This window comes from Talpa occidentalis, unplaced genomic scaffold (genome assembly GCF_014898055.3).
Source record: "Talpa occidentalis isolate TD23 unplaced genomic scaffold, MPIMG_talOcc4v2.1 talOcc4.2, whole genome shotgun sequence".
NCBI classification, from domain to species: domain Eukaryota; kingdom Metazoa; phylum Chordata; class Mammalia; order Eulipotyphla; family Talpidae; genus Talpa; species Talpa occidentalis.
In genome coordinates, this window is record NW_023602073.1 from 11,322,971 (window position 1) to 11,346,179 (window position 23,209).

At 40.8% G+C, this 23,209-nt stretch overlaps 1 long non-coding RNA gene across 2 annotated transcripts in view; it reads left to right on the forward strand.

The window, feature by feature from the left end:
* Positions 1-23,209, forward strand: part of LOC119251684 (uncharacterized) — a 352,458-nt gene that overhangs the window by 211,329 nt on the left and 117,920 nt on the right. For both annotated transcript variants that reach the window (XR_008552996.1, XR_005126568.2), the window contains exon 5: positions 9,485-9,619. This is a non-coding gene — a long non-coding RNA (uncharacterized LOC119251684). The remainder of the gene's footprint in view (positions 1-9,484; positions 9,620-23,209) is intronic.

Sequence of the window (23,209 nt, forward strand, 5' to 3'; positions counted from 1 at the left end):
CATCAATGCCATTAGTTGAAAGCTCTGTGATCTTGGACAAGTTATTCAGTCACTCTGGGCCTCATTTTCCTTGTCTGGAAAGCTAAGGCTGATGGTAGTAGCTGTAACTTAAGAAGATAGAATGAAATAACACCATTATGCGGAGTAGACTTTTAGTAGATAAATAAGAGAAAGAAGTGGAAATGCATTGGTAATATAAAACAGAGGCGAGAGTTAATTGTTCATGTGCTAAATTTATTTCTTGTTCTTTTAATGTTACTATTATGGGAAAATTGGCCATATTAACTATTTCTGAGTGTGTACAATTTGGTTGTATCTAGTTTGGTAGGATTTGTATTGTTGTGAAGTCAATCCCAGAAATTTTTATCTTGCAAACCAAAACTGTGTAGCCATTACAGGGTAACTCCCCACCACCCCAGCCCCCCTGATCCTAGAGGCAACGCCATTTCATTTTCTGTTTCTCAGTGTTGGATAATTCCAGACACCCCATACAAGTGGAATGAATCATCCAGTATTTGTCCTTTGTTGTCAGTGCCTTAATTCACTTAGCGGTTTTTTTTAAAAGAATTATTTATTTATTAATTTATTCATTCATTCATTCATTCATTTATTTATTTATACAAGCACTGGTTACAGTCAGAAGCGCGGGAGGGTGAGAGAATTCACCAGAGCAGGGAACAGAACAGGCAGAGTGACAAAGTACATTGCTGAGGGGAGCAGCGGGCGGCAGGAGAGGTCTGCGCGGCATGTGGGACCCTCGCCTGGTGGCTGGGGATCAAACCGGCACTGCGGAGGCTGCGGGCAGCTTCGCAGCCCAGCGCTCAACCTCTGCGCCACCGGGGAGGCCTTCACTTAGCATCTTGCTTTTAAGCTTAAGCCATGTTGGTACCATGTGTTAGAATTTCCTACCTTTTGAGGGCTGAATAATACTCCACCTTATGTAGATTCCTGTTTGTAATTATCCATTTATCTGTTGATGGATATTTTTGATTGCCTCCACCTTTTGACTAGTGTAAATAATACTGTTAGGAATTTGCAAGTATAGGTAACTATTTTAAATAAGTGAGGTTCACTTTTTCTGCTCAGTGTGTGGGTCATAGGTGGCTCAAGGTCAGGTGCAAGAATGGATCATGTAGGGGAGATTGGTAGCTGTTTTGAGAGATAGAGCAGCCTTGCTGTAAAGCAGAAGAGTTCAGAGATGGGAAAGCATGTTTCCTTTAGAAATTAAAAATCACATCTCCCAGGATACTGGACTTGTATTATTTTCTAGTAGTTTATTTTTTTAAATATTTTACTCTTTCACTTATTTATTATTTAATGTTTATTTTTGCATAGAAGAACTGGGTTATAGGCCAAAGGAGCAGGGGGTGAGAGGATTCACCAGAGACAGAGTGGGGAACAGAACAGGCAGACTGACTGAAATACACTGCTGAGGGGAGACAGGAGAGGTCTGCTGTGCCATGTGGGTCAGCTCCCTGGCTTGGCATGGGACTCAGGCTGTAGAGGTGATAGCACTGAGGCTTAACCCCTGCGTCACCTGGGAGGACCTCTAGTAGTTTCTTCTTTAAACTTAAGTTGCTAAAGAACTTCAGGTGTGTCTGCCATTGTGTTGGACAATAGAAATATTTTTCTCTGCCTGTTATTTTTTCTTGTGTTGTGAAGAGCAAGGATAACGTGCCTTCTAGCTAGTGATGAGAATGTCACAAGCCCTCCTGTGACACCACTGCTAAGCTTATGTTTCTCCACCAACTAGGCGTGGGGTTCCAACCCCACTGTTCTAGTCACTTCCTGGAGATAGCCAACCTCTATCCTATTTAGTTCTTACTCCTTCCTCCACACTCCCCCCCCCCAAAAAAAAAAAAGTAGCTCAAGAAGAGCACAATTGGATGCTGTGTCTTGTTATTTTTACTATAAAAAGGTCTATTATTGTATTATTGGGCCTCCCTGGTAGCACAGGGGTAAAGCCAGTGCTATGAAGCTATCAGCAGCCATTACAGCATGAGTTCCATCCTAGGCTAGTTAGCTAACCCACATAGTACAGCCGACCTTTTTTGTCTCGATCCCCTGCTCCCCTCAACAGTGTATTTCCAGCGTTTTGCCTGTTCTCCCCACTTTCTCTGGTGAATCCTCTCACCGCATACCTCTGGCCTACACCCAAGTTTTTTTTTTTTTTAAAGATTTATTTATATAAGAACTGGGGTACAGGCCAGATGTGTGGAGGGTGAGAGGACTCACCAGAGACAGAGCAAGGAACAGAACAGGCAGACAACTGAAATACACTGCTGAGGGGAGCTGCGGGCGAGACAGGAAAGGTCTGCTCGCCATGTGGGTTGCTCCGAGGCTGGTGGGGATTGAACCGGCACTGCAGAGGCTGCCGACAGCTTCACAGCACTTCACCCAACCACCTGTGCCCCCAGGGAGGCCCCTACATCAAGTTCTTGTATGCATAAATAAATAAAAATAAATCTCTGAAACAAAGAAAGGTCTGTTACATGTACCCTGACAATCTCCAGAGAAGAGAGTCCTCTCTGTTCCTTAAAAATTGAAGTAACATTGACTTAGAACACTAAGTTTCTAAGAGACAGTTTTCCCACCTCTGCAAAAGTATATTACACACTGTGCCCTCCATCCAAGGTCTAGTTACCATCCTCCATCCTGTTGAGGACCCTCTACCTTTTTCCCCCACCCCTACTTGCTTGCCCTTCTGGTAACCATCATCCTGTTGTCAGAATCTGACAATGGCAATGTCAAAATCTACTCTTCAACTTTGTGGAGACTCTGGGCCAATTATCTTAGATTTCTCATGAATGTTGAACATGGAGTTGTGAACAAAGTAGGTTGGGAGCATCCTGCTGGGGTAAAAAGGAACAAAAGGGGGGAAGTAGAAAAAAACAGTAGGTCACAGATAAGGTTGATTTTCTTTTTTTCTTTTTTGTTTAGTGCCCATCATGGTTAGTCCTGAAAAGATTGTGGCTGCCTTTTCTGAGGAAGAGGATTTTAATCTTTAGTTCTGGAATTTTATGAAAGGAGGAGAGTAAAGAGAAAGTAGGGTGCAGTCATCTTTAGTGGTTATCGGTAAAGGGTCGGTGGGTACCCAACATGTGGCTATATGGCCTCCTATACTTCCGTCTTCCTCTGCCTTTCAGTTGGTGGAGATCATTCCCCATGTTCTCCCCTGCTACCCTAGTTTCTGAGAGTATCCCATCACATCCCTGGCAGGAACAGCCATATCCCAGGCAGGTCTCCATCTCTGTTTGTCTCCTGACCTTTGTCACCTCCCAATCCATTTGAACTTTTACAGAGTCCCTGCTTCCTTTTGAGGTAGGATTGGATGTGTAAGAAAGGACCAGTCTGTTGAATGCTATAGAAGGTTGCTGGGGGCCTCCCCGGTGGCACAGCGGTTGAGCACTGGATTGCTAAGCTGCCTGCAGCCTCTGCAGAGTCAGTTCAATGTCCCGGCCTCTGGGCGAGGGTCCCACATGGCATGGCAGACCTCTCCTGCCGTGCCCGCTGCTCCCCTCAGCAGTGTATTTTGTCAGTCTGCCTGCTCTGCTCTCCGCTCTGGCTCTGGTGAATTCTCTCACCCTCCCGCGCTTCTGACTGTACCCAGTGCTTGTATAAATAAATAAATAAATCTTTAAAAAAACCCAAAAAACAAAAAAAGAAGGTTGCTGGGCATTCTTGCCCAGACTGTGCTAGAGCTTATCTCATTCTCTGGGGGGAAATTACAGTTCTTTGTGTTGAAGAGAAATGTCTTCATGTGAGAATTGGGGTCTCCTCTTTTGGAGAGTCTGCATGACCAGTGAACACAGAAGAATCCACTTCAGACCAACACTTAAGCTTCTCATGTATGATTGCTCAAGAATCTCCTGCTCTCTTGCCCAAACATCTGTCATTTTAACACCAGAAGGTTAAACGCTATTTGGACACGCAAGAAGACCTGGGTCTGCTCTGGTTGAATGTAGACTGAATCTAACCTTCCAGTTCTCACTGGATGCCATCCCACTTAAAAGGTCAATGTTTTGGTAGGCTTTGAAATGTTGGTTCACAGCCTACATAGAAATGACTTTTTCAGAGAAATACGTGTGAGAAATAAATGATCAAAAGGGTGGAGGGGCCCAGATTCAACAGACTAAGATTTTTGAACTGTGCAAACGTCTGTGTTCTGAATGGATGATAATGCATGCCCTAAATGTAAATGCTTTCAGAGGGGAGAGTCCTGAAAAAGATTGTGCCTGCCTTTTCTGAGGTAGAGGAGTCTAATTTTTAGTACCTGGAATTTTATGAAAAGAGGAGAGTAAAGAGAAAGTAGGAAGCAGATGTCATCAGTGGTTATAGGTAAAGGGTTGGTGGGTGCCCAGCACTTGGGGAGAGAGGGCAGTGGAATTCCATCCAAGGAAGCAAGACTTTGCTCTGTCCTTTCCTGTGAATATGTTAGTTTATTCTGAGTGATGGGGGCAGATGAAGTGAAAATAAATCTTCAGATACTATCTGAAGCCAAGGATCAACATTTTCCACTAAATGGACTAAAATTCTCTCTGGGTAGCTTTTCTACCTAAATAAATGTTTACTCTGCTCGTCACTCCCATGGCTTACCTGTGCAGTAGACTCCGGACACCCTCAGATCCTGGGGTTGCTTGATCTTTGTATGAAACTAATCAATGATAAGAAGCTAATGGCTAAATTACTTAAATTTTTATTGAGATATAATTGACATGACACTCCATTAGTTCCAGGTATACAGCATCATGATGATTCTTATATATAATTGAACACAGTACTGAAACCACAGGGATTTGATACCTAAGATTCTAAGTACTGGTGTGAGTTTGGGCAAACCTATATGAAACCCAGGAAGAAATGGTTTTAGAATCACAGGGGCTTTTGGTATTCTGGAAATCTTTTAGGTACCAAATGGGTGAACCAAATGGGTGGGTCTGACTGTACTTAAATACATGTAGTGTAGTAAGAATGTATATTTTAAAAAAGAGTTTTCTATTACTCATTTTGAAATTTTTTTTCATTAAATATTAAAGCTGAAAAGACCAATACTGGTCTTGTTTTGAAGATCTTTTATCATGAATATATATATATATATATATATATATATAAAATATGACTTGTTATCTCTTAGGGTGGGAAGGTTAAAAAAAAGCCCCTCAAACTGTGCTTGTCACTTGCAAGAAAGGCTTGGCCCTTCGACTTGCCAGGGTGATTGAGATCGACCATGTGTTTATGTTCTCAGGTTAATTGTTTATTTAGCTGGCATTCACTTGGGGCTAAAAACTGAAAGTCATTTTACCCAAAGTGCCAAATTTGAGTCCTGGTGGTGACCATGGACTGAAACATACAAGGAATAGTTCTGTATTTTGAAAAGAAAGGATAATTACGAGGGTTATTACGACTATTAGAAAACAATATATTCCCTTTTTGACTTTCTCCAGAGAAAAGTCAAGAGCACACTTAATTTGTTCTCTTTCATTAAGTATTTTTATCTCCTCTCAGCTGGTCAGGTTCTTTTTATGTGGCATTTAGGCCTTGAGTTTGTGTGAGTCAACAAATGGACAACAGCAAATGTTCAGCGGCCTTATTGGTGTCAAGCCTAGCAAATTGGCACATTATATGAATACACCAAATGCATAAACAAGTTTGCATGAGCCAAAGCTTCCAACTGAGGATAGCAGCTGTGGGTGTTTCCTTAAGAACAGAAATACCCCCTGATCTTCTAATCTGTTACTGCCCCAGGCTGGGAAATAGCTGCTGTAAGACTTAACAGGCCTAGGACTCTGGGATAGCAAGCTGACTCTGAACTTTTGAGCTCCAAGAGCTTCTTGTTATCCAACTAGACAGATATGGAGATAGATTTATGCCTCTTGACGATTCTTGAGTCCTTCACGACATCAGAATGAGCTTATATTTTGGGGGAGGGGACCATCGACACTAAGTACTCATCAGTAAGTGTTTCCATTTGCTAATAAAGTCTACTCACATTGGTCGCTGGAATACCCAACTCTCAGCCTTGCACTTGTTTTGCAGCAAGCTTAATGGAATCTAAGTGATACCCTTATACTCTGTGCTTCTTCATTTCCTGCAGAACATTAATTTTTTTCTTCTTGATTTTTGTACAATTTTCATTTTTCTCCTCCTCCTGAAACTCCCCCATTGAAATGTTGATGTTAGAAAGTTGGTTTTTATGCTTTGCAGGATTTTTACTGTGTAATTAAAATGGGCTATCTGGGGCACATTATTCAGTGCTGAACTTGATAGGGAAAAATTCCTGGGAAATCAGTAAAACCAGCTTTCTTGCTCAGTACAAATGGGCAAGTGGCAGGTAGAAGGAACTTCTCACCTACTTAGTCTTCTCACTGTTTTTAATCAAGAGAAGTTGGTAAGACACTCGGCCTATGAATCTTTTCTGTGATTCCATCATGTCAAGGGAACATTTCCATGGATATTTTATTTATATAGAAAAACAAAACCTAAATCTCAAAGCATCATTTATGAAACCCACAAACTCTTGGGCTGTCATTTTGGTTATGGGCTGTGAGTGTCTTTCTGGTTCATTTCTGTGTGGTGGGTGAATGTGTCTGATGGGCTTGCATTTTAAAGGCAAGACAGATTTAAGGATGTAATTTAGTGATGTTTTGCTGAGTACGCTTCTTCACGTCTCTTCAAATATTTTACTATTTTAGCAATATCCAGCTATTGTTTTGCCCTGTGTGAGGTAGGCCTATCAATCTTGTGACAGTTTCAAATATACATAATAAGATCAATATACGTGTCTGATGATGACATCAGCCATTCTGGTTAACTTTAGTACTATTTTTTGACCATGTGTATGAATCAGTGTGTATTTAACAAGTGAGTCGCCTAGATGCCATTAAATGAGGCTGTCCTTATTTTGGCTTATGCCTTGGCCCAATTTTAAGTTTTCATATGGAAATTGAGCATTTAACTACTACTTTTAAATCTCTGCCTTTTAATTTTACATACCAAATATGGCAGAGTTGAATCAGGTGGCCAAGTAGACTTTTTCTGACCTTGAAAGTGGTTTACTGGTATTATAGGGAAAAAAAAGGCAGAATTTGCTGTTTTAGGATAGCAGAAGCCAATGAGCCTGTCCAAAGAGCCTTTTTAAAAAAGGTCTGATGTGCAACTGCTTGATGTCTACATTTTTAGCTAAAAGGCATCTTGCATTCATGTCGAAGAGACCCTGGAATGTAATGCCGGGCCAGGTGGCTGTGGGTTAATCTTTGGACACTTCAGCTCTGACGGGCACTAGCATCTGTGGTTTCTATAGCAGTGTTGTTTAGGTCTAGAAATAACATTCTGCTAAACCTGAAGATAGAGGGATGTTTACTAAGTTTGGTTTTCCTCCATTTGTATGGTTTAAAGCTGGAGGTAAAGTATAACACAAGTGCAATTAAAAAAAAAAAATCTGCGCCATGTGGGTAGGTCCCTCGCTGGCTAGGGATTGAACTTGTGCTGCAGGGGCTGCAGATTGCTTCATAAAACTGCTTAACCCCTTGTGCCAACATGGTTCAGCAGACCTGTCCTGACTCGCCCGCTGCTCCCCTCAGCAGTGTATTTCAGCCAGTCTGCCTGTTCTGCTCCCCACTCTGTCTCTGGTGAATCCTCTGATACCTCAAACCTCTGGCCTGTACTCCAGCACTTGTATACCTAAAAAAATCTTAAAAACAGAAAACAAAAAAAACGAAGACAAACCTGTCATTGGTGAAGTACTTGATGACGCTAGTAAGGTTGAAGTAACCCTGGACATTGATGTTTAGAGGTGGAATGTTCATCAAGATGTATTTTATTTAGTAACATACTATATTGATGTGTGTTGATATGGAGGCCAGATACTAGTTTACATTGGCTTGTTGGGGCAAATGTATATACATACACATTTTATATGCATGTACACTCAGGCTAAGGTGTTATGAGTAGTGTTTTTTGCCAGCACAATCAAAAAGTTGAGGGAGAATGCCTTCATTTTACTATAATGTTAATGGAGTCAGGATAAGAGAGTCCTTTGTTGAATGTTGAGCATACCACATTTCATTTATGTGCCATCAAAGAGCTTTCCCCTTACAATGTAGGACATATAATCTTATTAGAAAGCCCTTTCAAATCAATAAAAAATATAACAACCTTAAGTGTAGTGGCTTTGAGTTCATTCTTAAAAAAAAATCTATTTTCAATTACATTACTCTTTTTAAAATGTACCACAATGTTTTTTATTTAAAAAATACTTTGTTCCTATATAGATACTCACTGCTGTCAAAATTGTGTCCTCCCTTTTCCTAAAAATGTCTATCCTCAGCCATTTCAGAGCCTAATCTTTGGGGTGGCCATTTTGCTGAAAAGTAGCTAAAGAATCAGTCTGTCACCCTGGTTCAAGTTCTTGCTGGAAGGATTATAATGCCTCTCCACTCCTCCCCCCTCGCCCCCCAGTGTGAGCTTTAGTTGCAAAATTTGGAATGAAATAAAATTAAGGTCAAATATAAAAAAAAAATAATTCTTGCAGACGGAGTGCTCATTTGCATCCACTCATCAATCTGAAATCTAGGAGCTGGGAGACCATTGTACTGTTATCCTACTGATATGAACTCCATATCAAATTTGATGAAACAGGTTGGCAGTTGTGAAGGGCAGCTGATAATAATGGTGCAAACTCAACAAAAAAGTTACAGTCAGAATCTGCAGGAAGTGTTTTCTATTGTCTGGCCTTGCTCTCTTGAGTGCTGGCTTTTGCTTATTAAGAGGGAGACTTATCTCCCCAGCTTGAGAAATTTTAATGTTATTAGAAGCATTGAGTTTGTGCTTGTGTTACTGTCTCCCGCCAACAAGACAAATAAATGGAAACAGTGCTGGCATGTACTGAGTAGAAAATCCTATTCAAATCTGCAAAATTCACATAAATTGAATGCAGGTTGCCCTTTTTTGGCAATTAAATAAAAGAAGCCTCTGACTACTGATGACTTAGTAACTAAGTGGGCATGGAATCTGGGAAAATGGGGTAACCTCAAATATTTTTTTTCCATAATGATGGTATATTTTGATTCTTAACCACTTCTGTGTACATTTGAGATCCTTTATATGATTGGGTAGCATTTTAAAACATATGACTGGTCATGTTTCTGCCCTCTTGAGTTTTCGAGGAAAGTCAGTCTAACAACAGGCCTGTTCCACTAATTAAAGTCAAGGCCAAGAGGGTCAGCATGATATAGATGTTTGGTTTTAATGGCACTTAGAAAGGCTACTAAGTGCTGTAATGTCCTGTGCAGAAAGCTTTGCTCTATAAAATTTGCCTTTAACACAGACAGGGACTATTAATTAGAATGGTATCTTTGCAGGCGTGATATCTGTTTGGGAAGAAACAACGCTGGTGTGTGTGCCTAAATAATTCATTTTAATGTATGAAGATACCTGTCTTGGGGTACAGCATTTCTGAGTACCTGTCGTCTCTGCTGCGTTTCAGGTGTGAATCACGGCGACACAGTGGAAGACCATGATTTACTGCATGGGCCACCTGCTTGTGGATGACGATGAAGGGATGTATGTGCAAGACCCCAAGATTTACTTCCTTCCTGTTCCAGTGGGGATAGCCAAAAGAGTGAGTAATGGGATAATTTATAATATCATAGGCCCTTTGTCAAGAGACCTAGTCAAAACAGGAAGATAAAATTGAGAACACTCAACTAGGGAAATTCTTTTGATACTCTCTGGTTATACCTCTTTGTGGCACATAGTAGGGTTGTCAGATTTTTCCTGTTTGACTTACTCAGGATTTTCCATTAAAAAGTTGAGTGTGTCAGTGCTGGTGAAATCATGTAGGTATTCTGTTCAATTTTATACCTCTTTCCTTTATGTTTTTTGTTTGTTAACTTTTTTAATGTTGTTGAGATGCCAGAGAAACTTAGCGGCATAATTATACAACTCAGGTTCTTTTTTTTTTTTTTATAAAGATTTATTTATTTATACAAGCACTGGGTACAGTCAGAAGTGCAGGAGGGTGAGAGAATCCAGCAGAGTCAGAGCGGGGAGCAGAACAGGTTGACTGAAGAAATACACTGCTGAGGGGAGCAGCGGGTGCAGCAGGGGAGGTCTGGGCACCAGGTGGGACCCTCGCTGGCCAGGCGGGAATTGAACCGGCGCTGCAGAGGCTGCAGGCAACTTCGCAGCCCAGAGCTCAACTGCTGCGCCACAGGCCCACAACTCCAGTTCTTTATACAGGTCAAGGTATTATCAAGTCATACAAGTGTCATAACAAATTCAATAACATTTTTTTAATAACTTACCCAAAATGACTAGCCTATATTTATTGGAGTATTCCATTTTCATTGTTTTCATTGCAGTTTTGAGGTGATGAAATGTGAGGGAAGGATAGGTAAAGGGTTTCTCAACTATGTGGATGTGGATATGTATTTAGGACAAAAGGTTACTGGCTCTGAAGTGGGCCTTATCCAAGGAATTTTTTTATATTTAAGCAAGTAGAGGAAGAGTTGAATGTATTTGGTCATGTTTAAATGTTTTTTTTTTTTTTTTCTACCAGTGTTCTATGCTCTAAATTAAGGAATACTACCACTTTGAAATCACTTATTATTCAGAGGTCTCAGGCACTATTTGACGAGATGCCGTCTTCTGACTTGTTATTGTTGGTGCCATTAGATTCATGAAAACTGAATACCAGAAGTAATATTTTTTGCTCAAAATAGTAATTTTACCTTTCACTTTGGAATGTCGTCGTCGTTGGCAGTAGACTTCTATCAGAGACCATTCAGATAAAATGGGAACAGTTCCATGCTCTTCCTTCTCTCCCATCTGCCCTAGGTGACTAAAACAGTCCCATAAATAATTGGTACCCTTTTGAACTGACCTCCAGGGTTCATGGGATGTAAATATTGATGGTCTTGACATTTCTTGGTATGTGCACCGTTAAGGAGGCACAGTATTTCCAGATAACTGAAAGCAGGTGGTTGAGTGGGTAGATAGCCGTGGGCCCTTGCTGATCCCCGTAATTCATAGGGGCCCTTTCCATAACCCTGTTTCAGGACTGTGTGTGGGGAGAATATACCTTAGGAAAAGCAATCTACGCATTCAAATCATCTAGGCGTTTCTATTGCCGAAACACTCTGGACTTGACCTGGGTTAGCCTGGCCTTCTAATAGTAATATGTGAGCTTTTCTACTCCACTTTGAAATTAAAGATTTCTGTACTAGTATCAGGGTGACACTGAATGGTAGCTTAAGTGCATGGGCTCTGAAGCCAAAGTTCCCAGGTTCAAATCCTGGCTCTAACCTTTACTAGCAATGTGACCTTAGGCAAATATTTTCACTACCTCTTAACCTTCATTTCTTCAGCCCTAAAATGGGTATAAAAATACCAATAGTAGTAATAATAAATGTTATAATGAAGATTAACAGCTTTCTAATAGTGATTAGCACTTTAGTGAAGTTCTTTTAAATATTTATAAGCTTTCAGGTATTTTGTGCCTAAGAGACTGACTTAAAGCTTAAGAAAATCTATCAGCGTGGCAGTTCATAGTCTTATCCAAAATATGTACTTGGTTACATGGAAATCAAACACTGAAAAATGAGAATGTAGTACTCACCTTGCAAAGAGTTTTAACAAGTTGTATTTTGCTACTGGTTTGAAAGGGAATTTTCTGGTCTTATGTAATGTGTGTATAAGAAAAGAGAATATTAGGAGATTTCATTGTATTGTCAAGTGTTATTGGTAGTCTTAATTTATACATCCATTGTGCTGCAGTTTTATTTGCAGAACTACCCCCTACAGGGATTATTATTGTACTTGAGGGGATGGAATGCCTATACTCTGTTTTGGGTACTACCTCCTCTAAGAAGTATGGGTACCAAGAGATGGCACTTAATCACCTGTCAGTTGATGCTTTCATGTGTGTATTACTTGAGCACTTAGACACACCACTGAGAGAGGGGATTTCAGATGGGGAAGAAATAGGGAAAAATGGAAAATAAAATAACATGCTGGAATTAATAGCATCCTCTTCACAAAGAACACCCAAACTCTTCTTCAAAGTGATTTAATAGCCAGTAGTGAAACCATTCACTACCATCTTTAAGAAATAAAGCCCAGTCCACAAAGTGGAAACCAAGTGTAAATCTGGATATTTTTCAGGGCAGTCAAGCAATGCATGCTTCTATCAAATTCAATGGGGGAAAATCCAATTTACAAAGTAACTTCTTTCATTGATTGTGAGTTGTCAATGTTAGATGGGTAGATCCTGAAACATTAACTGATTAAATTCTATAGGGCTGTGCAGTCATAATTATGGCCTCTGCTGTCTGAGCATCTAAATTTGTGTACTGACACATGGAACATTCTCTAAATGAGGAGCAGAGAGCAGAGTAGAGAGTACAGGTAGAAAGATATTTAATTCAATTGAAATATTATTTGTTGATTGCCTATGCTTTATCACATCTAATCAACTTAATAAAGCATCCCTTAAAAGCATCCTAATAAAAGCATCACTTAAAAGCACCCTAATAAAGTATCCCTTGAAAACACTCTGTCTCTCATTTTCCAGGTATAGTAGATAGCAAAATTACTCTGCACTGGTGGAGAGCATCATTTGAAGGATCCTTCACGTCACTGGACTCCCCACCAGCTATTTCCTTTGTGTTTGCTGTACACAGTTCCACTGAGGGGCTGAGAGAAGTTTTCCTTCCATATTCAGGTGCCTAAATCTTTTATGTCATCAGACCCCACCCCAGAAATCTTGTATTTCTACTGAGCTTTTTCCCTCCCTTGATAAGGAGTTCTGTCCTCCCATAATTTTTTTTTTTCCTACACGCTGAAAACCCATGGATTGTGACTTTGACTTTGTGAGAATTTTGATGGTGATGGGACTGCAGAGATCAACTTCATTTTATAGCTATAGAAGCTCAAGCCCAAAGAGATAAAAGAAAATTTTGCTCCTATCACTAAGACACCTAATACTGGTGCAATTTCAACTTTTCTGCTAAGATCTACTGGAAAGGAGATTTTGAATAGTGGGACAGGGCTATGTCATGGCCAGTAGACTAAAGAGTGAAAGAAAAAGGGTAGAAAAATAGAACCCAAACATAGGATTTGTTTGAGGTTATAGTGCAGGGATACTGTTTGTTCAGGAAGTGGGAATATTCTTTCTCAGATATAAGAGAAAAGAAAGTGATTAAGGGCATGATGAAGATGTTTTAGTAGTTTACCATGGAATCGTGAGTATGTATTCATCACTAAGTAAGTCAGGGTAAAGGAGTCTGGACAATTTCTTCTTCTACCTTCTTGCTTCCTTTGCTTCCTGCTACCTTTTGTTTTGCTAAAAGCGAAAGCCAGTGAAGAGTTTCCAGATCTGATAACTGCACAGATTTCAAGTGATACCCCTGGCTCCTAGCCCAGGCTGAGGTCACACCGTCTGATATTAGCTGGGTTATGTGAGTGTGTCCGCCAAGTGCTCAAGGCACGTTGCCATGATGCCTTTCAGCCTCGTATCAAGTCGGTAGGAGCAGCCTCGTGGCCAGTTGTGTACTTGACCTTACTCAGCAGCACAGCCCCTACCTGGGCGGTGTGTGCCTTTGCTGCTTCTAATTCATGTGGAAAACATGACTTATTTGCAAGTGGTATTGTGGCATTGTTCTTAGAAGTTCTGCTCTGCAGCCCCCAGCCCCCAAGTCTGGCCAAAAGTAGAACACTTACTTGGTATGATTTAGTAGGTTAGTTTTTGTGTCTGGGAACTCTGTTTCCATTAATTTATATGGAATACTTTGTGAGTATTCCCAGACCCCCCAAATAACCTACCAAATGGAACACTCTATTTTTGGATAGGGGGTGGAAACCTGGCACTGTGCTCATGCATATTCTTAAATTCACACTTGTCTGGGCAAGTCTGGAGTCTGGTGTGTTGGTGTCCAGGAGTCATTTCATTACTGGTTGAGAGATCTCGGAGCAAGGCAAGACCTTAATCAGTAGGAAGACTTAGTTGAATTTGACAAGAGATGATGACCAAGGGACCCTTAGCCATTGCTGGTGCCTGATACAACCAATACAATAATGTTTTACATGTCAGAAAATAACATTTATAATAACTGCTCATTATTGGGTACTGACAATGTGCTATGCACCAATCTGAGTGTTTCATAACTCTTCACAGCAGCACTGTGGGTCTGTGCTGTTATTATTAACTCATTTTACAGACAGGGAAATAAGCAATAGAAAGTGAACAGAAGAGAGACAGCTACAGTCTCAAAGAGTTTATGGTAGATTTAGAAAATTAATCTTTTACTCATTTAGCAAGTTGAAGATCTTCTAGCCTACTACATATAGCCTAAGTCAGGAAAATATACATCCTCCCATACTTATCCAAAGGAGCTTGAAACTGAATGGAAGACTGTTGATGTAAAGCAAACTTCAAAATGTGTAAATGGCAGGGAGGAGGTTTCCCAGGAAAGCATACTGAGTCATTTGGGTGACTCCCCAGTTGAACTCTTCTGGAATCCTGTTGGAAACCTAGGGAGATTTGACTGCATTCAAAGTGAAAGCAAAAACTCAAGCGAACTGATTGGCCAGGATCTCTGGGCCACATTGAGTATGTGAATTGACTCCAGTAACTCCATCAAAAATGGTATTGGCAGTAGTCAGAGTAGCTGACTTCAGCAATGGTGAGAGGTGACATCCTTTGTGTATCAGCAGCTAATTTAGAACCTTGGGCCTTGGCACCTTGACAATGGTTCTCAATGGCAGATGGACTGAGATGGACTTCTAGGACTACTAGGTGATGGAAGAGAAGATTGTATTCATGAGCTTATCAGACTGGCCCTGGGGAGTCCATGACATTTGCCCCTTGTGGTAAGGATGCATGGGTTGTGAGGGAAGAGTCCTAACAGTCCCAAAGACAGAAATCTCTAGAAACATTCTGTACTTCAGTTTGGAGTGTGCTTTGGGAACAGGAATTCCATAAAATGCCACTTAGCAGATGTTCTCATGGCACATAACTATGCCTCAGTTCTCTGGAAAAACCACAACAAAGAATAGAAATGAGCTTCTTGGGTCCTTTTAAGGCTTAAATAAATTAATACAAGTAATGTGCTCATAGTGGTGCCTGTGAGTCATTATGTAAGCGCTAGCTCTGATGATGGTGCTGAAGAAATGACAACTAAACTTTTAAAAACCATCAGGCAGACACCACTATGCTAGAATCGAAGTGAGCTTTTTTTTTCTTTTCTTCCCCTTAAAGAGCCATCTTGGAGGAGGAGATAAGAATTGTATACATGATAAGAAGTAATTAACTTTTAATATCTAATTCCTATTCATCCACACCTGTCCAGTCCAGCATTTTCTTCTAATAGTTCTCATACAGCCAATTCTTTCTACCCACATTAGACCAACCAGGGACTCAGATGGAGATTTTCTTAATGTCACTGGGCATTTGCCCGTCATTGTCCTTTCTTTTTATCTGCCTTTAAAGTGGGCATCTCCTCTTCAGAGTCTTACTTCCTGCCCAGCCCCTCAGTTCATCTTTTATAGCATTGCTGTCCTGTTTTGTGCACCCTTGTTTGAAAGTTGTTTTACTTTGCTTTCCTCCATCAAAGAGTGAACTCCTAGGATAAAGGTATATACATTTTTATATTTGCGCTTCTATTGAATGAACATTTTTCTTAACTCCACTGTAAGCTCTTGGCGACTATAATATATAAATATTTCTGATCCTCAATTGTCTCATCTGTAAAGAGTTACCCATGAACACAGAGATGATTGTCTGATTAGCATACAATAGGGGTGCTAAATGTTGTTGTGAACATAAACTTTCATGACTGTTTGCAGTTTTGTTTTGCTCATACTAAAGTTACTACAGTGGCTACTTTAACTCTTATTTATGAAAGAATACTTCCTCTACTCTCAGACATCCTTCCCCGGGGCTATTTACCTCCCACTAAAAAGTAAATGAAATCTATCTCATCTAGACTTCAGAGAATATGCTAATCACCTTTGCTAAGTGCTTTTTGGTGAGAAGTGTAAAAGCTTGATTCTATTTAGGGGCAAAACCTTAAATTTCTGTCTAAAAATTGTGATTACGGAATGTGTATTTTGAAAGGCAATTGTATCTCAAACTTAATGACAAACCATTTTCTGTGCATTGAGGATGTGATTTTGCTAATCCCTTTTCTGGAAGAAATTCGACAAGGCCCAGGTTTCTATGGTATTTAATGTGGTATAGTATTTAATTTTGGTATGTTCCATTTGATTTCTATACAAACCGTGCAAACCTTTTCTTTCCTCCTCATTGACCGGTGGCATATTTCAGTGGATGTTTTAAGGCCATTCATTTTCAAAAAGCAAAGATTGTTTTCAAGAGCGGTACTTAAGGCTGTCAGCCTGCCTCAGTTTCTTCCTCAATGAGTATAACCTTAGCCACCTGCATACCTCCCTGGAGTGTTTGGATGAATAGCTGGGAGCTTGCAAAGTACTTTGAATGTCTTGGATGAAAGGGCCTCTCTAAGTACAGGTCTTACGCAGGTATTATATGCAGGCTTTCTAAACTGCCGCACAGCCTGTTTTGCAAGAACACTAATGCACTTCTGGGTTTAGAGTTGTAAAAAGATATATGTTCAGAAGCCTCAGGCAGCGTCTTGTGAGGTTCCTGAGGCATGTGTCACTGCTTGCTTACCTCTCGCATAGATTCTCCCTGCATGCAGGTATCGGCAAGCGTGCACACGCAGAGCTACCCTGTGGATTTTGCAGCAGCCTGCGTTTGGCTTCTGTGGTATGAGGAGGAAGCACAGGATGTTAAGGCAGAGATGGGTTGTGTATTCCTGGACTCCTGGTCTCACCTTTTGAGAGCCTGTGGGGTTACTGTAATTTGAGCCTTCATTAGTGCCTAAGACCAACTTTGAAATCAAATTCCAGTATCTTCTGAGTTCCTTGCGTGATGAGGTAGCCTGAGCTGAAGCGTGGACTTAGTGCGTGTAGACAACCTAGTCTTGTGAGCATGACAGTCCATCCTGGGACTGGGCTGGGAGGTTGTATATTGAAGAGTGGGTCCCTGTATGTGAGTTTGGGATGTTTGTACTGGAAGTTAAGACCCTGGGAAATAAGCTAGTAGGAGATTTTGGGCTCCTGGCAGGTGCGTTTTGTATATGGCCTCCTAGGCATGGCAGGGACTAAGGATGGCACTGCGGATCCAGGACTGGGATGAGCATTCATTGTGGAATTCATAGGATACCCCATTTAGATAGTATTACTCTATCAGAAGAGAAAAGATATCTTTTTTTAAAAGATTTATTTATTTATGCATACAAGAACTGGGGTACAGTTCAGAGGTGCGGGGGATAAGAGAGTGGGGAGCAGAACAGGCAGACTGACTGAAATCCACTGCTGAGGGGAGCAGTAGGCAAGTTAGGAGAGGTCTGCTGTGCCATGTGGGTAACTCCCTGGCCAGGGATTGAACTCGTGCTGCAGTGGCCGCAGATAGTTTTATAGGTTGCGTCTTAATCCCTTGCGTCACCAGGGAGTCCCAAGATATATCTTGTAGCAGAAATGTTTTGGTCTTCATATCTGTCTTCAGGAATGATGAAAGTGAGAGCTATTTACTACCAGATGGAATGATGCATTATATGCCTTTCCTTTCCAGGACCTTGTACCGTGTCCTGTTTGCGCTTAGTCATGATTTAAATTTTTCAAATAACACAAAATGAATGACTGACTGACTGACTGAATGAATATTGGCCCCCTCCTCTTTCCTAAGTATTATCCTGGACATGTCAGTGATGGCAGTGAGCAGATACAGCCCCTTGGTTTCATGAAATGATACTTGAATAGGAAATGAAAAATAAAAAGTGTAAATATGAATGATGTCATTTCCTTGAAACTGGATGTGTTACATTTTGTGTCCATGTTGAGGATTAGAACACTCTGCTTCCACCAGGTATAAATGAGCAGAAGGATGGCCATAAACCATGCTATTAATGTAGGAAATATTCATATCTTTCGGACCTAAGGTTCTGAAATTCTTTCTGATTTTAATTCATCATTTGTTCATTCTCTCTCTGCTGTGAAATAAAACTTTCATCCTTAAGAATTTATAATTACCTGCGGGCCTCTCCCTGTGGCCCAGTGGTTGAGCGCTGGGCTGCGAAGCTGCCTGCAGCCTCTGCAGTGCTGGTTCGATCCCCGGCCACCGGCGAGGGTCCCACATGGCGCGCAGACCTCTCCTGACTCGCCCGCTGCTCCCCTCAGCAGTGTATTTCGTCAGTCTGCCTGTTCTGCTCTCTGCTCTGACTCTGGTGAATTCTCTCAACCTCCCGCACTTCTGACTGTACCCAGTGCTTGCATAAATAAATCAATTAATTAAAAAAAAAAAAGAAATGCAGTCTTTAAAAAAAGAAGAATTTATAATTACCTGGAGATGATAGGTAAAAGCTTTAGAGCTGTTGTTGGTATGTGACAGTCAGTTGAAGGTTGACAATTTTTACTTGTCTTCTTGAATCTCTGTCAATAATGTGAACTCTGCCCCCTCCTTGGTCTGAACCAAGTCACACAGTGGGTGTGTACTGAAAGAATTCTTTTCAAAGCTTTGGAATGCTGTCCTTGGGATTCAGCCACTTGGGGCCTCACACATCAAGAGGCAGTAGTATAATTATCTCAGCTACTGTGAAGCTCTGAAAAGCATTTGCTGCATCTGGGTGTAAATTTATTGTGAAATTTAACAAAGGAAAATTCACCTCCTTCTTCCCTTCTCTTCCCTTCAACTTAAATTGCATTTAAAAGTCCTTCTACGAAGATAAATAAATGTTATTTGATCTACTGTTAAGGGGCCTATCCTTTTTGGTTTGGGATATATAAATACCTTCCTGGAACCAATAAGATGCCTTGACTGGGTGGTGATCCTGATCTAGTTCTTAGTTTTGATAATTAAAAATAAAACAGAAAGAAAAGTACAGAAGATTGCAGCGTGCTATACTGTTAACAATTCAGGAATATCTCCTCTTCATCTTGTGTTCATCATAGTCAACTACTCACTAAGACTTACCCCTATAAATATGATAACTCGATTTTCAATAACCTTCATGCAGGTGTAGGTGATGTGTTGCATAGTTACCATAAAAGTGGTAAATTCAGGAAGTGATTGTAGGAGATTGAGTGGAAAGATTAACAAGTGCAATTTTATAATTTTTCTTATAAAAAATGAATGTAACCTTTTAAAATTTAAAGCAGCGTAGTGTGTGGTCCACATTTTATCCCTCAGGAGAGACCCATTTGTAGATAAGTTTTTTGAGAAGCTGTTTCTATTTGCAGTCCTATTTCTACCCAGAGTGATCCTGGGCAAATTTCTCAATAGATCTGACTCCTGTTGGTAAAAGGAATGTGTTGGCTTTTGATAGCTGGGATTTCTTCTAAGTTTAGAGCTCAGTGATTAGGGTGAATAAAGACCGTCAATTGAAGCCCCATGGTACATCCTAATGCTGCTATGTATGGAGTTACTCAGAGCATTTTTAGAAATTTCACATTCGTAGTCTCCATTTGCCAATATTCTTAGTTAAAGTGGGAACTCGGGGTGTGTATTTTTTATAAAGGTTCTCCAGAGATTGTTCTCATGCACAATCAGAGGTGAAAATGAGCAGTTTGCTCTGAGTAATTCTGAATTTAGGGTAGCATGAGCCCTTGATAATTCAAGAAAGTTAGGGAATCATTTCTGAGGAAACTGGATGCACACACACTTGAACACTGTAGCTTAAGGCTGTTTGTGTACCCCATGTCTTTAAAAAATATTGAGGTGAAGTTCCAGATTTGGAAGTTGCTTCCAGGTCTCTCTAGAAGAACTTTATTAATCATGCCTATTGCTGGGATTATAATGCTACTGGGCTATCTGATAGGAAATTCCTTGGAGAGCGAGAGCCAGAGGAATTCAAATTGAAAGGTGGAATAGTAGAAATAGTGGTTTTGAAAAAAAAAATTTGCCTTGGCCTTTTTTTTTTTTTTACTGAGATCTGACCTTTCTGATAGTTTTCATGGCTTCTTTGGAATGCTAAGTTGGGGATACTAATATTTGCCACCAGGCAATATTTATTCAGTGATGTGAGAACCCAGGACATTAGTTGACTGCAAGTGTGATTATTAACAGGACCCAGGAAAACGCTACCAGGAATAATGGTAGCTTTGTTATCACAGTGATATTTTTTCTTTTTTTGCCAGTGGTACTGAAGGAAAAGTGATATTTGTTATCAAATCAGTCAGGGGATTTACAAATGATAATGAGTTAGAGAGAGACTGCATTCTTTCTAATATCTAACCCTTGTAGTCACAAATATCTTTCTCCCATGGAAAGATAAAAACACTTGACCAGGTCCATAAATTTGCTCTGTCTTCTATCACCAGAGCCTTCGGAAGTCTGAACAGCCTTGACCTCTTCCTGTTTCTTTTATTGAAATGGTGCTTATGATGTGATAGTTTCAGGAGAGAGGAAATGCAATAAATAAATACATGAGCAAAAATGAAGATCGTGGGTTTTTGGAGGGAAGAAATGAGTGTGGTGGTGGTTTTAGTAAAGGTTGGCCCCCTGGTTACACCTCACACCCCCATCTTAACAAGAACTTTATGCATAGAAGTAGATGATGGGCCTCCCTGGTGACAAAAGGGGTTCAACACAGCACTATGGAGCTGTCTTCTGCCTCTGTAGCATGAGTTTGATCCCGGCCGGCCAGGAAGCTACCCACATGGTGCAGCAGACCTCTTTTGTCTCGCCCACTGCTCCCCTTATTAGTGTATAGCAGTAGATCTGCCTGCTCATCTTCCCACCCTGTCTCTGGTGAATCCTCTCACCCCTCTGCACCTCTGGCCTGTGCCCCGGTTCTTGTATGCATAAATAAACTATTTAAAAAAAAGTTGATGATGCCCTGAGAGCATCCATTAACCAAAATAAAACCCAGCTTGCAATGATTTCTAATGTGATGTTGCATTTTTCCTGTTGCTAACTCTTGCCTTGATGGCTGCTCAGTATCCCACCATCGCTGGCTCAGTTCCTATACCCTGGGACTGCTGGGGTCAGTAGTGATGGAGTTGAAGTGATTGAGAGTATTTGACTTCTTTGAAAGTGCTATATAATGTTTGATGGCACTGTCTGACTACCGTATACTTTGCAAAGCAGACATTTCCATGTCCACATAGCTTTGAAATTCCAGAATCGTATACATGAATGAATGTCTCACAATCCAGATGGGGAAGTATTATTTCTGTAAGTCAGGAGCAAGTTGGTAGTTGGGTGCTAGGGAAGGTACAATGGACTGGTCCCAACTCCCTGTGTCATAATAGTTAACCTAAAGTCAGCAGCTGATACAACATCAGCTTGGGTGGTATTGCCACATTTTTCTTTTCTCAGTAGGTCTGCACTAAATTCTTTTTCCTTTTCAAAGCACAAAACAAAGAGATTTTTGGCTTGCTTGGCACACCCCATAGGTATGTCTGACTGCTGATGAGTGAGGTATTGTCCTCCTGTTTATTACCGTCCAAGGAAATGTCTGTTGACACAATATACATTTCAGTCTTCTTTATTACAGAACAGTCTGAACAAACCAGAGGACAAGTCAGGAGAGCCCCCTAAAGTAATCCCCGCTCCTGAAAGACAGGCCTAACCAGGTGCCAGCAGTTCATATTTCTAGATTTCTTGAGATTTCTTGAGTGATAATGAGAGACTTTGCAGATGTTAAACCATTTCATTTAGAAGTGTGTTTTAGAAGTGCTTCCTTTTCTTTCAAAGGTATCGTCTTACCAGGACAGTGGTGCAGTGCAGGCACCACTGTCCAATGCAAAAATGAAATAGCAAAGCTCAGGTTAGCGTGAACTCAGACCTTTTGTTACCCCCACCCCCCCTTTTCATGTCCCTCAGGGTCTTCCAACACTTTGTTATCAAATATTTCTTCTAAGAAGGTTAGTGATAATCTCTCCTTCAGAGGCTTAGTTGCATTGTTTTTTCTGGACATTGGTAGTGGAGTGGAGTACTTTTCTGGAGCCCTTTCTAGATGCTTCTTACAATGTACACAGCTTTCCCCCCATGTAAAAATAGAGCATGCCTGTGAAAGCTGTTGGAGTCTCAGCCAGGCTGGAGTAGGCCGAAGGACCTGTTTCTAATTCTTCCAGAAGTGAAGCTAAATGTTGATGGTAGATCACTGCTTAAATATTGGCTTTTGTAATGATCATTTTGGAATAGTGGTTTGCAAATTTTTGAAACAAAGGAAACTTTGTAATATGTATTCAAACGTTAACTCAAATTTCAGTGCTCCTGAGCCAAGGAAACATTGATTATGATGATAATGATCAGAATATATGTCCCATGTTTGACTTCATCTAATCCCAGAGACTTCAGCAACGTATACAATCTCTGCTAGACTTTTGTCCCTTACCCCTCTCCATTATCCTGATATCCATGTGTTCTCTTCTCATAATACTGCTGCAAGTCTCTATCTAGTTATCTAGGCAGGTACATCACATTAAACATGGCCATATTCAAAGCTCATCTGCTATCTGCCTTACCCAATTTTTCCTCTTATGATCTCTGTTTTTATTTATTTATTTTTTTAATGATTTACTTATTCATGCATATGAGAGCAGGGGTATAGGCCAGAGGTGTGGGGGGTGAGAGGATTCACCAGAGACAGAGTGGGGAGCAGAGTAGGCAGACTGACTGAAAAAACACAGCTGAGAGGACCAGTGGGTGAGATAGGAGAGGTCTGCTGTAACGTGTGGGTAGCTCCATGGCCAGTGGTCAAACTTGTGCTGCAGTAGCTGTTGCTAGCTTCATATGTTGCTTCGTAACCCCTTGCGCCACCAGGGAGGCCCTGATTTCAGTTTTTAAAATGTGCTCAAGTTAGACCCTGGGGAATCACTCTTGACTCTTCCTCCAGCCGACAGGGTTGCTAAGTCTTTAGTCTTTTATCTGCTAAATCCCCTGGATTCTGCCTTCCTCTTTCTATTTTCATAGCTATTGTTTTTGTTCAGTCTCTTATTTCTTGTGAGGTGACTGCATTAGGTGTGCTCCTTGTATCCAGAGTTTGATTTTGGAGGACATTTCTGGTCACTTTTATCCCTGGCCTGACCCTTGCCACAGTGGACCAAGTCCTTCTCCTACCCTAACCCTCCTCATCCTGTGTTTGAAGTGCCCTAAGTTCTGATGCTGTTGAGTAATATTCTTTCCTAT